General features: G+C 34.2%; 6 non-coding genes across 6 annotated transcripts; all 6 read left to right on the top strand.

Moving 5' to 3' along the window:
* Nucleotides 1–1,016: 1,016 nt before the first annotated feature.
* On the top strand, nucleotides 1,017–1,088 carry TRNAQ-UUG (transfer RNA glutamine (anticodon UUG)). The gene has a single exon. It is a non-coding gene; the product is annotated as a tRNA-Gln (tRNA).
* Nucleotides 1,089–3,368: 2,280 nt separating this feature from the next.
* TRNAQ-UUG (transfer RNA glutamine (anticodon UUG)) lies at nucleotides 3,369–3,440 on the top strand. Its single transcript has one exon. It is a non-coding gene; the product is annotated as a tRNA-Gln (tRNA).
* Nucleotides 3,441–8,068: 4,628 nt separating this feature from the next.
* Nucleotides 8,069–8,140, top strand: TRNAQ-UUG (transfer RNA glutamine (anticodon UUG)). The gene has a single exon. It is a non-coding gene; the product is annotated as a tRNA-Gln (tRNA).
* A 2,276-nt stretch (nucleotides 8,141–10,416) lies between these two features.
* Nucleotides 10,417–10,488, top strand: TRNAQ-UUG (transfer RNA glutamine (anticodon UUG)). Its single transcript has one exon. It is a non-coding gene; the product is annotated as a tRNA-Gln (tRNA).
* A 2,275-nt stretch (nucleotides 10,489–12,763) lies between these two features.
* Nucleotides 12,764–12,835, top strand: TRNAQ-UUG (transfer RNA glutamine (anticodon UUG)). Its single transcript has one exon. It is a non-coding gene; the product is annotated as a tRNA-Gln (tRNA).
* A 2,256-nt stretch (nucleotides 12,836–15,091) lies between these two features.
* On the top strand, nucleotides 15,092–15,163 carry TRNAQ-UUG (transfer RNA glutamine (anticodon UUG)). Its single transcript has one exon. It is a non-coding gene; the product is annotated as a tRNA-Gln (tRNA).
* The last annotated feature ends 4,803 nt before the right edge of the window (nucleotides 15,164–19,966 follow it).

Raw genomic sequence — 19,966 nt, 5'->3', positions numbered from 1 at the left:
TCGAGAAACTAAAAGCGTGTTGTTTTTTACCGACATATTGCTCTCACAGATCTGATTTGGATTAGGAATATAATTGACTATGATGTGCCATTGAATACTTTATTCAAATGCTATATATTCAACAATTTGATTGGTTATATTACATCACTGTGCCTTATTTTTGTAACCTCCCTTTTAATAGTGTAAATACATAAGCCGATGGTGATTTCTTATACACTTTAAAGATAAATTCAAGTTAAGTTTAATTTACCTCTAATTACTAAGCGTCGTTCTGATGTATTCTACCCTTCATCAGCAACCCTGGACATATTGCGGACTTGTGATGTTAAAAATTCCGTTTCGATACCCTTTGTGGGCAGAGCACAAACATTCCTTTGTGTTTAACTACAAACAACATTTAAGTTATGATTGTGTTAAACGGCAATAGAAGCTTTACAGTCAATTCGTAAACTGGATGAAACATTAATACAAACTATTGAAGTTGCAAACGAATCTCTTTCCAGAAGTCCTGGCATCACTAGGTAGTTTAAAACATTCGACTCGTAGTCTGAGGGATGCGAGTTCTAATCCCGGTCGCACCAAACATGCTCGCCCCACCAAACAGTGGGGGCGTTCTAATGTTACGGTTAATCCCACTATTGGTTGGTAAAAAAGTAGGCCAAGAGCTGGGGATTGGAGGTGATAACTAGCTGACTGCTCTCTAGTCTCACACTGCTAAATTAGGGACGGTTAGCACAGATAGCCTTCGAGAAGCATTTCGAAGCATGAAGAAATGCTGGATGTTTGAAGATAACATGAACTGTATTTTGCTGATTTGAATATATTAAAGGTAAATTTTCGATAAATCCAAAAGGGGTTAATTATTGCAATGATCTCTCACCAATACGTATATAATTAATAAAAATATATAGTTCACAATTATTGAATAACAATGGATAGACTGTTATGTAATCCACAAGATGCAAGATTAATTTTCTCTGCGTACAACTGTTGTCTATTAGAATGGTCAATAAATGGGTTCCATGGTGTAATGGTTAGCACTCTGGACTTTGAATCCAGCGATCCGAGTTCAAATCTCGGTGGAACCTACAGTGGAATTTAACGTACGTCTTCAATATCAGAATTTTGGTATGTTTTATTTTTCTTCTCCAAGCAATAATACTTCAGGAAGAGATTTAGGAGAATAAACTCAAATCCGGTATTTAAAATTACAAATGGTGAAAACCCATTATAGAAAAGCATGAAAGATACCGACCAGTCTTACCTAGGATTGTAATTGCTTTCGCTTTGTATGTTTCTCGTACAAGCATTTTAAATTGGGGTTTTCAAACGTTTTCCATTATATGTTACGAAGAATCTCGTGAACACGATATTTATACAGTTCATAAGTACGAAAAGATATTTTTTATTTTATTTTGGTGTGTCTTTCATTTCTGTAAACGCCATTAAATTGAATAGAGCCAAATTTGAGAGGAGAAATATGTTAAGCAGCAAAAGGTTTTTAACACTTAACGTAATTGTCAAGACACGTTTACACAACACAATCATTTAATTTTACTAAACTCATCTTTACCGCCAGCTGGTAAAAGATCCGAAGTGGTAAAAAGAAATACACAAGTGAAAATATACGCATATATATATAGAACGCTCGTGAAGAAGTCCATTTTAAATTCGTATATCAACTGATAATACATATAGCAAGACCAGTGCTATAATGAACTATTCTTCTTGCCAGTAATGTAATGGAAGATTATAGATTAAAAAAGATTACTTACGTGAGTCTCTACTGTTACTGTGGAACTGACACAGAGAAATAAATCATCGTCCATTTAATGCCGATATCATTAATAAAAGTGTCGTTTAATGGTTTTTACACATTTACTTCTCTTCAAGTTTATAGATGGCTAATCCGGAACGTGTTAAATGACGTAAAAATTACGTGGATTGTCGTGAATGCAGGACAGTTGATGTTTGTTTGTGTGTAATTTTTCATTAAATTCAAGTTACATTTACAGAAACGTATTTTATTATTGGTTTCATTTCGCTAATAACAGATCAATATCCCCGTTTGTTTACGAAACACAAATGATTGAATCTAAATGTATTGAGAAAATCACGTAAACGTTGAAGAGTTATTTTTTGTGATACCTAAAAACAAAGAATTCGTAAATGCTAAACTAGACATAAAATAATCTGCTTTAGTCGGCTGACCGTTCTTCTAAGGAGATAAACGGGAATAAAAGGAAGTGTGAAATGTCAGAGTTAGAGACTTGGGTTTCGTTAACTCGTCAAATACGAGAGGAAAGTGTTTAACAAAGGATATCATATACTCTTTAGAATACGTAGAATATAATGTTATCTGCAATGTAGAATCTGGGAGACCCTTGGAAAAACTTATCATTGAATATTTGCAGGATATAGACAAAGCAGACGTGCAATAAATGACAACGGGAATTGTGATATACGAAAGACGGATTGCCCAGTTACGTGTAAAGTACTCAGTAGAGGCATCAGTTTCTTAGATCGTAAAATGAAAGAATCATTTGTATATAAAAATATAAACCAACAAAAACCGATATAATGGACGTTCTCTCGTTTCTCTTTATACAATTTATGTTAGATAATAACATAAGTGGTATTTACTCTTGTTTCTCTAATTTTATTGAACCTTCCAGCAGTGGCGTAGGCTTAAGAAATAATTGCAAATTATGACAGTGAATTCAGATAAAAACCTATGTGTTTCGAGATGGAATGTTGCACGTATGCAGATGTTGTTCATTTGATTGTTCGCTACGAAGCACAAAGCAACAAAATTGATTGTCTTTTTTCTGCCCACGACGGGTATGTAAAAGGGAATCTAGAGTTTTAAGATTTCGGAGATTTGCAATCAGGAGGCAGATGTGGTTAATGCGAAAGAAATATTCGTCGTTCATATTTTTCATTTTATATGGTTAAAGAAAATCAGCTTTAACGTTCTGTAGAGCATGAGATGGCCAGGTGGGTTAAAACATTCGACTCGTAGTCTGAGGGTCGCGGGTTCGCATCCGCGTCGCGCCAAATATGCTCCACCCTCCTAGCAATGAAATCGTAATAGTGAATTACACTATTCGTTCGTAAAAGAGTAGCCCATGAGTTGGCGGTTGGTGGTGATGACTGGCTGCCTTCCCTCTAGTCTTTTACTGCAAAATTAGGGTCGGCTAGCGAAGATAGCGTTCGAGTAGCTTTGTGCGAAATTCCAAAATAAACAATATTTTGTTCATAATTATTGAATAACAAAAGATTGACTGTTTCGTAATCCACAAGATGCAAGATTAATTTTCTCTGCTTTATATAGTACAATTGTTTTGTATTAGAATAGATAATAAATGGGTTCCATGGTGTAATGGTTAGCACTCTGGACTTTGAATCCAGCGATCCGAGTTCAAATCTCGGTGGAACCTACAGTTGTTTTACGTATGTCTTCAATATCCAAATTTTGGTATGTTTTATTTTTCTTCTCCAAGCAATAATACTTTAGGAAGAGATTTAGGAGAATAAACTCAAATCCGGTATTTAAAATTACAAATGGTGAAAACCCATTATAGAAAAGCATGAAAGATACCGACCAGTCTTACCTAGGATTGTAATTGCTTTCGCTTTGTATGTTTCTCGTGTTTCCTACAAGCATTTTAAGTAGGGTTTTTCAAACGTTTTACAGTATATGTTACGAAGAATCTCGTGAACACGATATTTATACAGTTCATAAGTACGAAAAGATATTTTTCATTTTATTTTGGTGTGTTTTTCATTTCTGTAAACGCCATTAAAGTGAATAGAGCCAAATTTGAGAGGAGAAATATGTTAAGCAGCAAAAGGTTTTTAACACTTAACGTAATTGTCAAGACAAGTTTACACAACACAATCATTTAATTCTACTAAACTCATCTTTACCGCCAGCTGGTAAAAGATCCGAAGTGGTGAAAAGAAATACACAAGTGAAAATATACGAATATACTTAGACAGCTCGTGAAGAAGTCCATTTTAAATTCGTATATCAACTGATAATACATATAGCAAGACCAGTGCTATAATGAACTATTCTTCTTGCCAGTAATGTAATGGAAGATTATAGATTAAAAAGATTACTTACGTGAGTCTCTACTGTTACTGTGGAACTGACACAGAGAAATAAATCATCGTCCATTTAATGCCGATATCATTAATAAAAGTGTCGTTTAATGGTTTTTACACATTTACTTCTCTTCAAGTTTATAGATGGCTAATCCGGAACGTGTTAAATGACGTAAAAATTACGTGGATTGTCGTGAATGCAGGACAGTTGATGTTTGTTTGTGTGTAATTTTTCATTAAATTCAAGTTACATTTACAGAAACGTATTTTATTATTGGTTTCATTTCGCTAATAACAGATCAATATCCCCGTTTGTTTACGAAACACAAATGATTGAATCTAAATGTATTGAGAAAATCACGTAAACGTTGAAGAGTTATTTTTTGTGATACCTAAAAACAAAGAATTCGTAAATGCTAAACTAGACATAAAATAATCTGCTTTAGTCGGCTGACCGTTCTTCTAAGGAGATAAACGGGAATATAAAGGAAGTGTGAAATGTCAGAGTTAGATACTTGGGTTTCGTTAACTCGACAAATACGAGAGGAAAGTGTTTAACAAAGGATATCATATACTCTTTAGAATACGTAGAATATAATGTTATCTGCAATGTAGAATCTGGGAGACCCTTGGAAAAACTTATCATTGAATATTTGCAGGATATAGACAAAGCAGACGTGCAATAAATGACAACGAGAATTGTGATATACGAAAGACGGATTGCCCAGTTACGTGTAAAGTACTCAGTAGAGGCATCAGTTTCTTAGATCGTAAAATGAAAGAATCAGTTGTATATAAAAATATAAACCGACAAAAACCGATATAATGGACGTTCTCTTGTTTCTCTTTATATAATTTATGTTAGATAATAACATAAGTGGTATTTACTCTTGTTTCTCTAATTTTATTGAACCTTCCAGCAGTGGCGTAGGCTTAAGAAATAATTGCAAATTATGACAGTGAATTCAGAAATAAACCTATGTGTTTCGAGATGGAATGTTGCACGTATGCAGATATTGTTCATTTGTTTGTTCGCTACGAAGCACAAAGCAACAAAATTGATTGTCTTTGTTCTGCCCACGACGGGTATGTAAAACGGAATCTAGAGTTTTAAGATTTCGGAGATTTGCAATCAGGAGGCAGATGTGGTTAATGCGAAAGAAATATTCGTCGTTCATATTTTTCATTTTATATGGTTAAAGAAAATCAGCTTTAACGTTCTGTAGAGCATGAGATGGCCAGGTGGGTTAAAACATTCGACTCGTAGTCTGAGGGTCGCGGGTTCGCATCCGCGTCGCGCCAAATATGCTCCACCCTCCTAGCCTTCGGGGCGTAATAGTGTATTCCACTATTCGTTCGTGAAAGAGTAGCCGAAGAGTTTGCGGTGGGCGGTGATGACTAGCTGCCTTCCCTCTAGTCTTTTACTGCAAAATTAGGGACGGCTAGCGCAGATAGCCCTCGAGTAGCTTTGTGCGAAATTCCAAAAGAAACAATATGTTGTTCATAATTATTGAATAACAATAGATTGACTGTTTCGTAATCCACAAGATGCAAGATTAATTTTCTCTGCTTTATATAGTACAATTGTTTTGTATTAGAATAGATAATAAATGGTTCCATGGTGGAATGGTTAGCACTCTGGACTATGAATCTAGCGATCCGAGTTCAAATCTCATTTGAACAATCCTACATTTGTTTCACGTATGTCCTCAATATCCAAATTTTCGTATGTTTTATTTTTCTTTTAAAAGCAATAATACTTTAGGAAGAGATTTAGGAGAATAAACTCAAATCCGGTATTTAAAATAACAAATGGTGAAAATCCATTATAGAAAAGCATGAAAGATACCTACCAGTCTTACCTAGGATTGTAATTGCTTTCGCTTTGTATGTTTCTCGTGTTTCCTACAAGCATTTTAAGTAGGGTTTTTCAAACGTTTTACAATATATGTTACGAAGAATCTCGTGAACACGATATTTATACAGTTCATAAGTACGAAAAGATATTTTTCATTTTATTTTGGTGTGTTTTTCATTTCTGTAAACGCCATTAAAGTGAATAGAGCCAAATTTGAGAGGAGAAATATGTTAAGCAGCAAAAGATTTTTAACACTTAACGTAATTGTCAAGACCAGTTTACACAACACAATCATTTAATTCTACTAAACTCATCTTTACCGCCAGCTGGTAAAAGATCCGAAGTGGTAAAAGAAATACACAAGTGAAAATATACGAATATACTTAGAAATCTCGTGAAGAAGTCCATTTTAAATTCGTATATCAACTGATAATACATATAGCAAGACCAGTGCTATAATGAACTATTCTTCTTGTCAGTAATGTAATGGAAGATTACAGATTAAAAATGATTACTTACGTGAGTCTCTACTGTTACTGTGGAACTGACACAGAGAAATAAATCATCGTCCATTTAATGCCGATATCATTAATAAAAGTGTCGTTTAATGGTTTTTACACATTTACTTCTCTTCAAGTTTATAGATGGCTAATCCGGAACGTGTTAAATGACGTAAAAATTACGTGGATTGTCGTGAATGCAGGACAGTTGATGTTTGTTTGTGTGTAATTTTTCAATAAATTCAAGTTACATTTACAGAAACGTATTTTATTATTGGTTTCATTTCGCTAATAACAGATCAATATCCCCGTTTGTTTACGAAACACAAATGATTGAATCTAAATGTATTGAGAAAATCACGTAAACGTTGAAGAGTTTTTTTTGTGATACCTAAAACAAAGAATTCGTAAATGCTAAACTAGACATAAAATAATCTGCTTTAGTCGGCTGACCGTTCTTCTAAGGAGATAAACGGGAATAAAAAGGAAGTGTGAAATGTCAGAGTTAGAGACTTGGGTTTTGTTAACTCGTCAAATACGAGAGGAAAGTGTTTAACAAAGGATATATATACTCTTTAGAATACGTAGAATATAATGTTATCTGCAATGTAGAATCTGGGAGACCCTTTGAAAAACTTATCATTGAATATTTGCAGGATATAGACAAAGCAGACGTGCAATAAATGACAACGAGAATTGTGATATACGAAAGACGTATTGCCCAGTTACGTGTAAAGTACTCAGTAGAGACATCAGTTTCTTAGATCGTAAAATGAAAGAATCTGTTGTATATAGAAATATAAACCAACAAAAACTGATATAATGGACGTTCTCTCTTTTCTCTTTATATAATTTATGTTAGATAATAACATAAGTGGTATTTACTCTTGTTTCTCTAATTTTATTGAACCTTCCAGCAGTGGCGTAGGCTTAAGAAATAATTGCAAATTATGACAGTGAATTCAGATAACAACCTATGTGTTTCGAGATGGAATGTTGCACGTATGCAGATGTTGTTCATTTGATTGTTCGCTATGAAGCACAAAGCAACAAAATTGATTGTCTTTGTTCTGCCCACGACGGGTATGTAAAACGGAATCTAGAGTTTTGAGATTTGCAATCAGGAGGCAGATGTGGTTAATGCGAAAGAAATATTCGTTTTTCATATGTTTCATTTTATATTGTTAAAGAAAATCAGCTTTAACGTTCTGTAGAGCATGACATGGCCAGGTGGGTTAAAACATTCGACTCGTAGTCTGAGGGTCGCGGGTTCGCATCCGCGTCGCGCCAAATATGCTCCACCCTCCTAGCCTTGGGGGCGTAATAGTGAATTCCACTATTCGTTCGTGAAAGAGTAGCCCAAGAGTTTGCGGTGGGCGGTGATGACTAGCTGCCTTCCCTCTAGTCTTTTACTGCAAAATTAGGGACGGCTAGCGCAGATAGCCCTCGAGTAGCTTTGTGCGAAATTCCAAAAGAAACAATATATTGTTCATAATTATTGAATAACAATAGATTGACTGTTTCGTAATCCACAAGATGTAGATTAATTTTCTCTGCTTTATATAGTACAATTGTTTTGCATTAGAACAGACAATTAATGGGTTCCATGGTGTAATGGTTAGCACTCTGGACTTTGAATCCAGCGATCCGAGTTCAAATCTCGGTGGAACCTACAGTTGATTTACGTATGTCTTCAACATCCAAATTTTGGTATGTTTTATTTTTCTTCTCCAAGCAATAATACTTTAGGAAAAGATTTAGGAGAATAAACTCAAATCCGGTATTTAAAATTACAAATGGTGAAAACCCATTATAGAAAAGCATGAAAGATACCGACCAGTCTTACCTAGGATTGTAATTGCTTTCGCTTTGTATGTTTCTCGTGTTTCCTACAAGCATTTTAAGTAGGGTTTTTCAAACGTTTTACAGTATATGTTACGAAGAATCTCGTGAACACGATATTTATACAGTTCATAAGTACGAAAAGATATTTTTCATTTTATTTTGGTGTGTTTTTCATTTCTGTAAACGCCATTAAAGTGAATAGAGCCAAATTTGAGAGGAGAAATATGTTAAGCAGCAAAAGGTTTTTAACACTTAACGTAATTGTCAAGACACGTTTACACAACACAATCATTTAATTCTACTAAACTCATCTTTACCGCCAGCTGGTAAAAGATCCGAAGTGGTAAAAAGAAATACACAAGTGAAAATATACGAATATACTTAGAAAGCTCGTGAAGAAGTCCATTTTAAATTCGTATATCAACTGATAATACATATAGCAAGACCAGTGCTATAATGAACTATTCTTCTTGTCAGTAATGTAATGGAAGATTATAGATTAAAAAGATTACTTACGTGAGTCTCTACTGTTACTGTGGAACTGACACAGAGAAATAAATCATCGTCCATTTAATGCCGATATCATTAATAAAAGTGTCGTTTAATGGTTTTACACATTTACTTCAAGTTTATAGATGGCTTCAAGTTTATAGATGGCTAATCCGGAACGTGTTAAATGACGTAAAAATTACGTGGATTGTCGTGAATGCAGGACAGTTGATGTTTGTTTGTGTGTAATTTTTCATTAAATTCAAGTTACATTTACAGAAACGTATTTTATTATTGGTTTCATTTCGCTAATAACAGATCAATATCCCCGTTTGTTTACGAAACACAAATGATTGAATCTAAATGTATTGAGAAAATCACGTAAACGTTGAAGAGTTATTTTTGTGATACCTAAAAACAAAGAATTCGTAAATGCTAAACTAGACATAAAATAATCTGCTTTAGTCGGCTGACCGTTCTTCTAAGGAGATAAACGGGAATAAAAAGGAAGTGTGAAATGTCAGAGTTAGAGACTTGGGTTTTGTTAACTAGTCAAATACGAGAGGAAAGTATTTAACAAAGTATATCATATACTCTTTAGAATACGTAGAATATAATGTTATCTGCAATGTAGAATCTGGGAGACCCTTTGAAAAACTTATCATTGAATATTTGCAGGATATAGACAAAGCAGACGTGCAATAAATGACAACGAGAATTGTGATATACGAAAGACGGATTGCCCAGTTACGTGTAAAGTACTCAGTAGAGACATCAGTTTCTTAGATCGTAAAATGAAAGAATCTGTTGTATATAGAAATATAAACCAACAAAAACTGATATAATGGACGTTCTCTCTTTTCTCTTTATATAATTTATGTTAGATAATAACATAAGTGGTATTTACTCTTGTTTCTCTAATTTTATTGAACCTTCCAGCAGTGGCGTAGGCTTAAGAAATAATTGCAAATTATGACAGTGAAGTCAGGAAACAACCTATGTGTTTCGAGATGGAATGTTGCACGTATGCAGATGTTGTTCATTTGATTGTTCGCTATGAAGCACAAAGCAACAAAATTGCCCACGACGTTATGTAAAACGGAATCTAGAGTTTTAAGATTTCGAGATTTGCAATCAGGAGGCAGATGTGGTTAATGCGAAAGAAATATTCGTTTTTCATATGTTTCATTTTATATTGTTAAAGAAAATCAGCTTTAACGTTCTGTAGAGCATGACATGGCCAGGTGGGTTAAAACATTCGACTCGTAGTCTGAGGGTCGCGGGTTCGCATCCGCGTCGCGCCAAATATGCTCCACCCTCCTAGCCTTGGGGGCGTAATAGTGAATTCCACTATTCGTTCGTAAAAGAGTAGCCCAAGAGTTGGCGGTGGGTGGTGATGACTAGCTGCCTTCTTTCTAGTCTTTTACTGCAAAATTAGGGACGGCTAGCGCAGATAGCCCTCGAGTAGCTTTGTGCGAAATTCCAAAAGAAACAATATATTGTTCATAATTATTGAATAACAATAGATTGACTGTTTCGTAATCCACAAGATGTAGATTATTTTTCTCTGCTTTATATAGTACAATTGTTTTGCATTAGAACAGACAATTAATGGGTTCCATGGTGTAATGGTTAGCACTCTGGACTTTGAATCCAGCGATCCGAGTTCAAATCTCGGTGGAACCTACAGTTGTTTTACGTATGTCTTCAATATCCAAATTTTGGTATGTTTTATTTTTCTTCTCCAAGCAATAATACTTTAGGAACAGATTTAGGAGAATAAACTCAAATCCGGTATTTAAAATTACAAATGGTGAAAACCCATTATAGAAAAGCATGAAAGATACCGACCAGTCTTACCTAGGATTGTAATTGCTTTCGCTTTGTATGTTTCTCGTGTTTCCTACAAGCATTTTAAGTAGGATTTTTCAAACGTTTTGCAATATATGTTACGAAGAATCTCGTTAAAACGATATTTATACAGTTGGTAAGTACGAAAAGATATTTTCATTTTATTTTGGTGTGTTTCTCATTTCTGTAAACGCCATTAAATTGAATAGAGCCAAATTTGAGAGGAGAAATATGTTAAGCAGCAAAAGGTTTTTAACACTTAACGTAATTTTCAAGACACGTTTACGCAACACAATCATTTAATTCTACTAAACTCATCTTTACCGCCAGCTGGTAAAAGATCCGAAGTGGTAAAAGAAATACAGAAGTGAAAATATACGAATATACTTAGAAATCTCGTGAAGAAGTCCATTTTAAATTCGTATATCAACTGATAATACATATAGCAAGACCAGTGCTATAATGAACTATTCTTCTTGTCAGTAATGTAATGGAAGATTACAGATTAAAAAAGATTACTTACGTGAGTCTCTACTGTTACTTGGAACTGACACAGAGAAATAAATCATCGTCCATTTAATGCCGATATCATTAATAAAAGTGTCGTTTAATGGTTTTTACACATTTACTTCTCTTCAAGTTTATAGATGGCTAATCCGGAACGTGTTAAATGACGTAAAAATTACGTGGATTGTTGTGAATGCAGGACAGTTGATGTTTGTTTGTGTGTAATTTTTCATTAAATTCAAGTTATATTTACAAAAACGTATTTTATTATTGGTTTCATTTCGCTAATAACAGATCAATATCCCCGTTTGTTTACGAAACACAAATGATTGAATCTAAATGTATTGAGAAAATCACGTAAACGTTGAAGAGTTATTTTTTGTGATACCTAAAAACAAAGAATTCTTAAATGCTAAACTAGACATAAAATAATCTGCTTTAGTCGGCTGACCGTTCTTCTAAAAAGATAAACGGGAATAAAAAGGAAGTGTGAAATGTCAGAGTTGGAGACTTGGGTTTTGTTAACTAGTGAAATACGAGAGGAAAGTGTTTAACAAAGGATATCATATACTATTTTAGAATACGTAAATTTTAATGTTATCTGCAATGTATAATCTGGGAGACCTTTGGAAAAACTTATCATTGAATATTTGCAGGATATAGACAAAGGAGATGTGCAATAAATGACAACGAGAATTGTGATATACGAAAGACGGATTGCCCAGTTACGTGTAAAGTACTCAGTAGAGACATCAGTTTCTTAGATCGTAAAATGAAAGAATCTGTTGTATATAGAAATATAAACCAACAAAACTGATATAATGGACGTTCTCTTTTCTCTTTATATAATTTATGTTAGATAATAACATAAGTGGTATTTACTCTTGTTTCTCTAATTTTATTGAACTTTCCAGCAGTGGCGTAGGCTTAAGAAATAATTGCAAATTATGACAGTGAAGTCAGGAAACAACCTACGTGTTTCGAGATGGAATGTTGCACGTATGCAGATGTTGTTCATTTGATTGTTCGCTATGAAGCACAAAGCAACAAAATTGTCTTTTTCTGCCCACGACGGGTATGTAAAACGGAATCTAGAGTTTTAAGATTTCGGAGGTTTGCAATCAGGAGGCAGATGTGGTTAATGCAAAAGAAATATTCGTTTTTCATATGTTTCATTTTATATTGTTAAAAAAAAATCAGCTTTAACGTTCTGTAGAGCATGACATGGCCAGGTGGGTTAAAACATTCGACTCGTAGTCTGAGGGACGCGGATTCGCATCCGCGTCGCGCCAAATATGCTCCACCCTCCTAGTCTTGGGGGCGTAATAGTGAATTCCATTATTCGTTCCTAAAAGAGTAGCCTAAGAGTTGGCGCTGGGTGGTGATGACTAGTGCCTTCCTTCTAGTCTTTTACTGCAAAATTAGGGACGGCTAGCACAGATAGCCCTCGAGTAGCTTTGTGCGAAATTCCAAAAGAAACAATATATTGTTCATAATTATTGAATAACAATAGATTGACTGTTTCGTAATCCACAAGATGCAAGATTAATTTTCTCTGCGTTATATAGTACAATTGATTTGCATTAGAAAAAATCAATTAATGGGTTCCATGGTGTAATGGTTAGCACTCTGGACTTTGAATCCAGCGATCCGAGTTCAAATCTCGGTGGAACCTACAGTTGTTTTACATATGTCTTTAATATCCAAATTTTGGTATGTTTTATTTTTCTTCTCAAGCAATAATACTTTAGGAAAAGATTTAGGAGAATAAACTCAAATCCGGTATTTAAAATTACAAATGGTGAAAACCCATTATAGAAAAGCATGAAAGATACCGACCAGTCTTACCTAGGATTGTAATTGCTTTCGCTTTGTATGTTTCTCGTGTTTCCTACAAGCATTTTAAGTAGGTTTTTCAAACGTTTTACAATATATCTACGAAGAATCTCGTAAATACGATATTTATACAGTTCATAAGTACGAAAAGATATTTTCATTTTATTTTGGTGTGTTTTTCATTTCTGTAAACGCCATTAAAGTGAATAGAGCCAAATTTGAGAGGAGAAATATGTTAAGCAGCAAAAGGTTTTTAACACTTCACGTAATTTTCAAGACACGTTTACGCAACACAATCATTTAATTCTACTAAACTCATCTTTACCGCCAGCTGGTAAAAGATCCGAAGTGGTAAAAAGAAATACAGAAGTGAAAATATTCGAATATACTTAGAAATCTCGTGAAGAAGTCCATTTTAAATTCGTATATCAACTGATAATACATATAGCAAGACCAGTGCTATAATGAACTATTCTTCTTGTCAGTAATGTAATGGAAGATTACAGATTAAAAAAGATTACTTACGTGAGTCTCTACTGTTACTTGGGAACTGACACAGAGGAATAAATCATCGTACATTTAATGCCGATATCATTAATAAAAGTGTCGTTTAATGGTTTTTACACATTTACTTCTCTTCAAGTTTATAGATGGCTAATCCGGAACGTGTTAAATGACGTAAAATTACGTGGATTGTTGTGAATGCAGGACAGTTGATGTTTGTTTGTGTGTATTTTTCAATAAATTCAAGTTACATTTACAGAAACTTATTTTATTATTGGTTTCATTTCGCTAATAACAGTTCAATATCCCCATTTGTTTACGAAACATAAATGATTGAATCTAAATGTATTGAGAAAATCACGTAAACGTTGAAGAGTTATTTTTTGTGATACCTAAAACAAAAGAATTCTTAAATGCTAAACTAGACATAAAATAATCTGCTTTAGTCGGCTGACCGTTCTTCTAAGGAGATAAACGGAATAAAAAAGGAAGTGTGAAATGTCAGAGTTGGAGACTTGGGTTTTGTTAACTAGTCAAATACGAGAGGAAAGTGTTTAACAAAGGATATATACTCTTTAGAATACGTAGAATATAATGTTATCTGCAATGTAGAATCTGGGAGACCCTTTGAAAAACTTATCATTGAATATTTGCAGGATATAGACAAAGCAGACGTGCAGTAAATGACAAAGAGAATTGTGATATACGAAAGACGTATTGCCCAGTTACGTGTAAAGTACTCAGTAGAGACATCAGTTTCTTAGATCGTAAAATGAAAGAATCTGTTGTATATAGAAATATAAACCAACAAAACTGATATAATGGACGTTCTCTTTTTCTCTTTATATAATTTATGTTAGATAATAACATAAGTGGTATTTACTCTTGTTTCTCTAATTTTATTGAACTTTCCAGCAGTGGCGTAGGCTTAAGAAATAATTGCAAATTATGAAAGTGAAGTCAGGAAACAACCTACGTGTTTCGAGATGGAATGTTGCACGTATGCAGATGTTGTTCATTTGATTGTTCGCTATGAAGCACAAAGCAACAAAATTGCCCACGACGGGTATGTAAAACGGAATCTAGAGTTTTAAGATTTCGGAGATTTGCAATCAGGAGGCAGATGTGGTTAATGCGAAAGAAATATTCGTTTTTCATATGTTTCATTTTATATTGTTAAAGAAAATCAGCTTTAACGTTTTGTAAAACATGACATGGCCAGGTGGGTTAAATCATTCCACTCGTAGTCTGAGGGTCGCGGGTTCGCATCCGCGTCGCGCCAAATATGCTCCACCCTTTTAGCCTTGGGGCGTAATGGTGAATTCCACTATTCTTGGTGAAAGAGTAGCCCAAGAGTTTGCGGTGGGTGGTGATGACTAGCTGCCTTCTTTCTAGTCTTTTACTGGGAAATTAGGGACGGCTAGCACAGATAGCCCTCGAGAAGCTTTGTGCGAAATTCTAAAAGAAACAATATATTGTTCATAATTATTGAATAAAAATAGATTGACTGTTTCGTAATCCACAAGATGTAGATTATTTTTCTCCCGGCCTATATAGTACAATTGTTTTGCATTAGAAAAATCAATTAATGGGTTCCATGGTGTAATGGTTAGCACTCTGGACTTTGAATCCAGCGATCCGAGTTCAAATCTCGGTGGAACCTACAGTTGTTTTATATGTCTTCAATATCCAAATTTTGGTATGTTTTATTTTTCTTCTCCAAGCAATAATACTTTAGGCAAAGATTTAGGAGAATAAACTCAAATCCGGTATTTAAAATTACAAATGGTGAAAACCCATTATAGAAAAGCATGAAAGATACCGACCAGTCTTACCTAGGATTGTAATTGCTTTCGCTTTGTATGTTTCTCGTGTTTCCTACAAGCATTTTAAGTAGGGTTTTTCAAACGTTTTACAATATATCTACGAAGAATCTTGTGAATACGATATTTATACAGTTCATAAGTACGAAAAGATATTTTTCATTTTATTTTGGTGTGTTTTTCATTTCTGTAAACGCCATTAAAGTGAATAGAGCCAAATTTGAGAGGAGAAATATGTTAAGCAGCAAAAGGTTTTTAACACTTAACGTAATTTTCAAGACACGTTTACACAACACAATCATTTAATTTTACTAAACTCATCTTTACCGCCAGCTGGTAAAAGATCCGAAGTGGTAAAAGAAATACAGAAGTGAAAATATTCGAATATACTTAGAAATCTCGTGAAGAAGTCCATTTTAAATTCGTATATCAACTGATAATACATATAGCAAGACCAGTGCTATAATGAACTATTCTTCTTGTCAGTAATGTAATGGAAGATTACAGATTAAAAAAGATTACTTACGTGAGTCTCTACTGTTACTGTGGAACTGACACAGAGAAATAAATCATCGTCCATTTAATGCCGATATCATTAATAAAAGTGTCGTTTAATGGTTTTTACATTTACTTCTCTTCAAGTTTATAGATGGCTAATCCGGAACGTGTTAAATGACGTAAAATTACGTGGTTATTTGTGAATGCAGGACAGTTGATGTTTGTTTGTGTGTATTTTTCAATAAATTCAAGTTACATTTACAGAAACTTATTTTATTATTGGTTTCATTTCGCTAATAACAGATCAATATCCCCATTTGTTTACGAAACATAAATGATTGAATCTAAATGTATTGAGAAAATCACGTAAACGTTGAAGAGTTATTTTTTGTGATACCTAAAACAAAGAATTCGTAAATGCTAAACTAGACATAAAATAATCTGCTTTAGTCGGCTGACCGTTCTTCTAAGGAGATAAACGGGAATAAAAAGGAAGTGTGAAATGTCAGAGTTGGAGACTTGGGTTTTGTTAACTAGTCAAATACGAGAGGAAAGTGTTTAACAAAGGATATATACTCTTTAGAATACGTAGAATATAATGTTATCTGCAATGTAGAATCTGGGAGACCCTTTGAAAAAACTTATCATTGAATATTTGCAGGATATAGACAAAGCAGACGTGCAGTAAATGACAAAGAGAATTGTGATATACGAAAGACATTGTGCCCAGTTACGTGTAAAGTACTCAGTAGAGACATCAGCTTCTTAGATCGTAAAATGAAAGAATCTGTTGTATATAGAAATATAAACCAACAAAAACTGATATAATGGACGTTCTCTCTTTTTCTTCTATATAATTTATGTTAGATAATAACATAAAGTGGTATTTACTCTTGTTTCTCTAATTTTATTGAACTTTCCAGCAGTGGCGTAGGCTTAGAAATAATTGCAAATTATGAAAGTGAAGTCAGGAAACAACCTACGTGTGTTTCGAGATGGAATGTTGCACGTATGCAGATGTTGTTCATTTGATTGTTCGCTATGAAGCACAAAGCAACAAAATTGCCCACGACGGGTATGTAAAACGGAATCTAGAGTTTTAAGATTTCGGAGATTTGCAATCAGGAGGCAGATGTGGTTAATGCGAAAGAAATATTCGTTTTTCATATGTTTCATTTTATATTGTTAAAGAAAATCAGCTTTAACGTTCTGTAGAGCATTACATGGCCAGGTGGGTTAAAACATTCGACCTGTAGTCTGAGGGTCGCGGGTTCGCATCCATGTCGCGCCGCCAAATATGCTCCACCCTCCTAGCCTTGGGGCGTAATGGTGAATTCCACTATTCGTTCGTAAAAGAGTAGCCCAAGAGTTTGCGGTGGGTGGTGATGACTAGCTGCCTTCTAGTCTTTACTGGAAATTAGGACGGCTAGCACAGATAGCCCTCGAGAAGCTTTGTGCGAAATTTCAAAAGAAACAATATATTGTTCATAATTATTGAATAACAATAGATTGACTGTTTCTGTAATCCACAAGATGTAGATTATTTTCTCTCTGCTTATATAGTACAATTGTTTTGCATTAGAAAACAATAATGGGTTCCATGGTGTAATGGTTAGCACTCCTGGACTTGAATCCAGCGATCCGAGTTCAAATCTCGGTGGAACCTACAGTTATTTAACGTATGTCTTCAATATCCAAATTTTGGTATGTTTTATTTTTCTTCTCCAGCAATAATACTTTTAGGAAGAGATTTAGAGAATTAACCAAACCGGTATTTAAAATTACAAATGGTGAAACCCATTATAGAAAAGCATGAAAGATACCGACCAGTCTTACCTAGGATTGTAATTGCTTTCGCTTTGTATGTTTCTCGTGTTTCCAAGCATTTTAAATAGATTTTTCAAACGTTTTACAGTATATGTTACGAAGAATCTCGTTAAAACGATATTTATACAGTTCGTAAGTACGAAAAGATATTTTTCATTTTATTTGGTGTGTTTCATTTCTGTAAACGCCATTAAAGTTGAATAGAGCCAATTTGAGAGGAGAAATATGTTAAGCAGCAAAAGGTTTTTAACACTTAACGTAATTGTCAAGACACGTTTACACAACACAATCATTTAATTCTACTAAACTCATCTTTACCGCCAGCTGGTAAAAGATCCGAAGTGGTAAAAAAGAAATACACAAGTGAAAATATACGAATATACTTAGAAAGCTCGTGAAGAAGTCCATTTTAAATTCGTATATCAACTGATAATACATATAGCAAGACCAGTGCTATAATGAACTATTCTTCTTGTCAGTAATGTAATGGAAGATTACAGATTAAAAGAATTACTTACGTGAGTCTCTACTGTTACTTGGGAACTGACACAGAGAAATAAATCATCGTCCATTTAATGCCGATATCATTAAAAAGTGTCGTTTAATGGTTTTACACATTTACTTCTCTTCAAGTTTATAGATGGCAATCCGAACGTGTTAAATGACGTAAAAATTACGGATTGTCGTGAACAGGACAGTTGATGTTTGTTTGTGTGTATTTTTCAATAAATTCAAGTTACATTTACAGAAACGTATTTTATTATTGGTTTCATTTCGCTAATAACAGATCAATATCCCCGTTTGTTTACGAAACACAAATGATTGAATCTAAATGTATTGAGAAAATCACGTAAACGTTGAAGAGTTATTTTTGTGATACCTAAAAACAAAGAATTCGTAAATGCTTAGACATAAAATAATCTGCTTTAGTCGGCTGACCGTTCTTCTAAGGAGATAAACGGGAATAAAAAGGAAGTGTGAAATGTCAGAGTTGAGACTTGGGTTTTGTTAACTAGTCAAATACGAGAGGAAAGTGTTTAACAAAGTGATATATATTTTAGAATACGTAGAATATAATGTTATCTGCAATGTAGAATCTGGGAGACCTTTGAAAAACTTATCATTGAATATTTGCAGGATATAGACAAAGCAGACGTGCAATAAATGACAAAGAGAATTGTGATACGAAAGACGTATTGCCCAGTTACGTGTAAAGTACTCAGTAGAGACATCAGTTTTAGATCGTAAAATGAAAGAATCTGTTGTATATAGAAATATAAACCAACAAAAACTGATATAATGGACGTTCTCTTTTCTCTTATATAATTTATGTTGATAATAACATAAGTGGTATTTACTCTTGTTTCTCTAATTTTATTGAACCTTCCAGCAGTGGCGTAGGCTTAAGAAATAATTGCAAATTATGACAGTGAAGTCAGGAAACAACCTATGTGTTTCGAGATGGAATGTTGCACGTATGCAGATGCTGTTCATTTGATTGTCCGCTATGAAGCACAAAGCAACAAAATTGCCCACGACGGGTATGTAAAACGGAATCTAGTTTTAAGATTTCGGAGATTTGCAATCAGGAGGCAGATGTATATGCGAAAGAAATATTCGTTTTTCATATGTTTCATTTTATATTGTTAAAGAAAATCAGCTTTAACGTTCTGTAGAGCATGACATGGCCAGGTTGGTTAAAACATTCGACTCGTAGTCTGAGGGTCGCTGGTTCGCATCCGCGTCGCGCCAAATATGCTCCACCCTCCTAGACTTGAGGGCATAATAGTGAATTACACTATTCGTTCGTAAAAGAGTAGACCAAGTCTTGGCGGTGGGTGGTGATGACTAGCTGCCTTCCCTCTAGTCTTTTACTGGAAAATTAGGGACGGCTAGCGCAGATAGACCTCGAGTAGCTTTGTGCGAAATTGAAAAGAAACAATATATTGTTCATACTTACGAATAAACAATAGATTGATCTTTCTGTAATCCACAAGATGTAGATTAAGCTTCTGTTTTATATAGTACAATTGATTTGCATTAGATAAAAACAATCAATGGGTTCCATGGTGTAATGGTTAGCACTCTGGACTCTGAATCCAGCGATCCGAGTTCAAATTCGGTGGAATGCCAGTTATTTTTACGTATGTCTTCAATATCCAAATTTGGTATGTTTATTTTTTCTTTCTCCAAGCAATAATACTTAGGAAATATTTGTGAAAAATAAACTCAAATCCGGTATTTAAAATTACAAATGGTGAAAACCCATTATAGAAAAGCATGAAAGATACCGACCAGTCTTACCTAGGATTGTAATT

The sequence above is a fragment of the Tachypleus tridentatus genome, chromosome 1 (genome assembly GCF_004210375.1).
Source record: "Tachypleus tridentatus isolate NWPU-2018 chromosome 1, ASM421037v1, whole genome shotgun sequence".
NCBI lineage: Eukaryota > Metazoa > Arthropoda > Merostomata > Xiphosura > Limulidae > Tachypleus > Tachypleus tridentatus.
The sequence above is the reverse complement of the archived record's forward strand: the minus strand, read 5'-3'. Positions and strand labels throughout refer to the sequence as shown.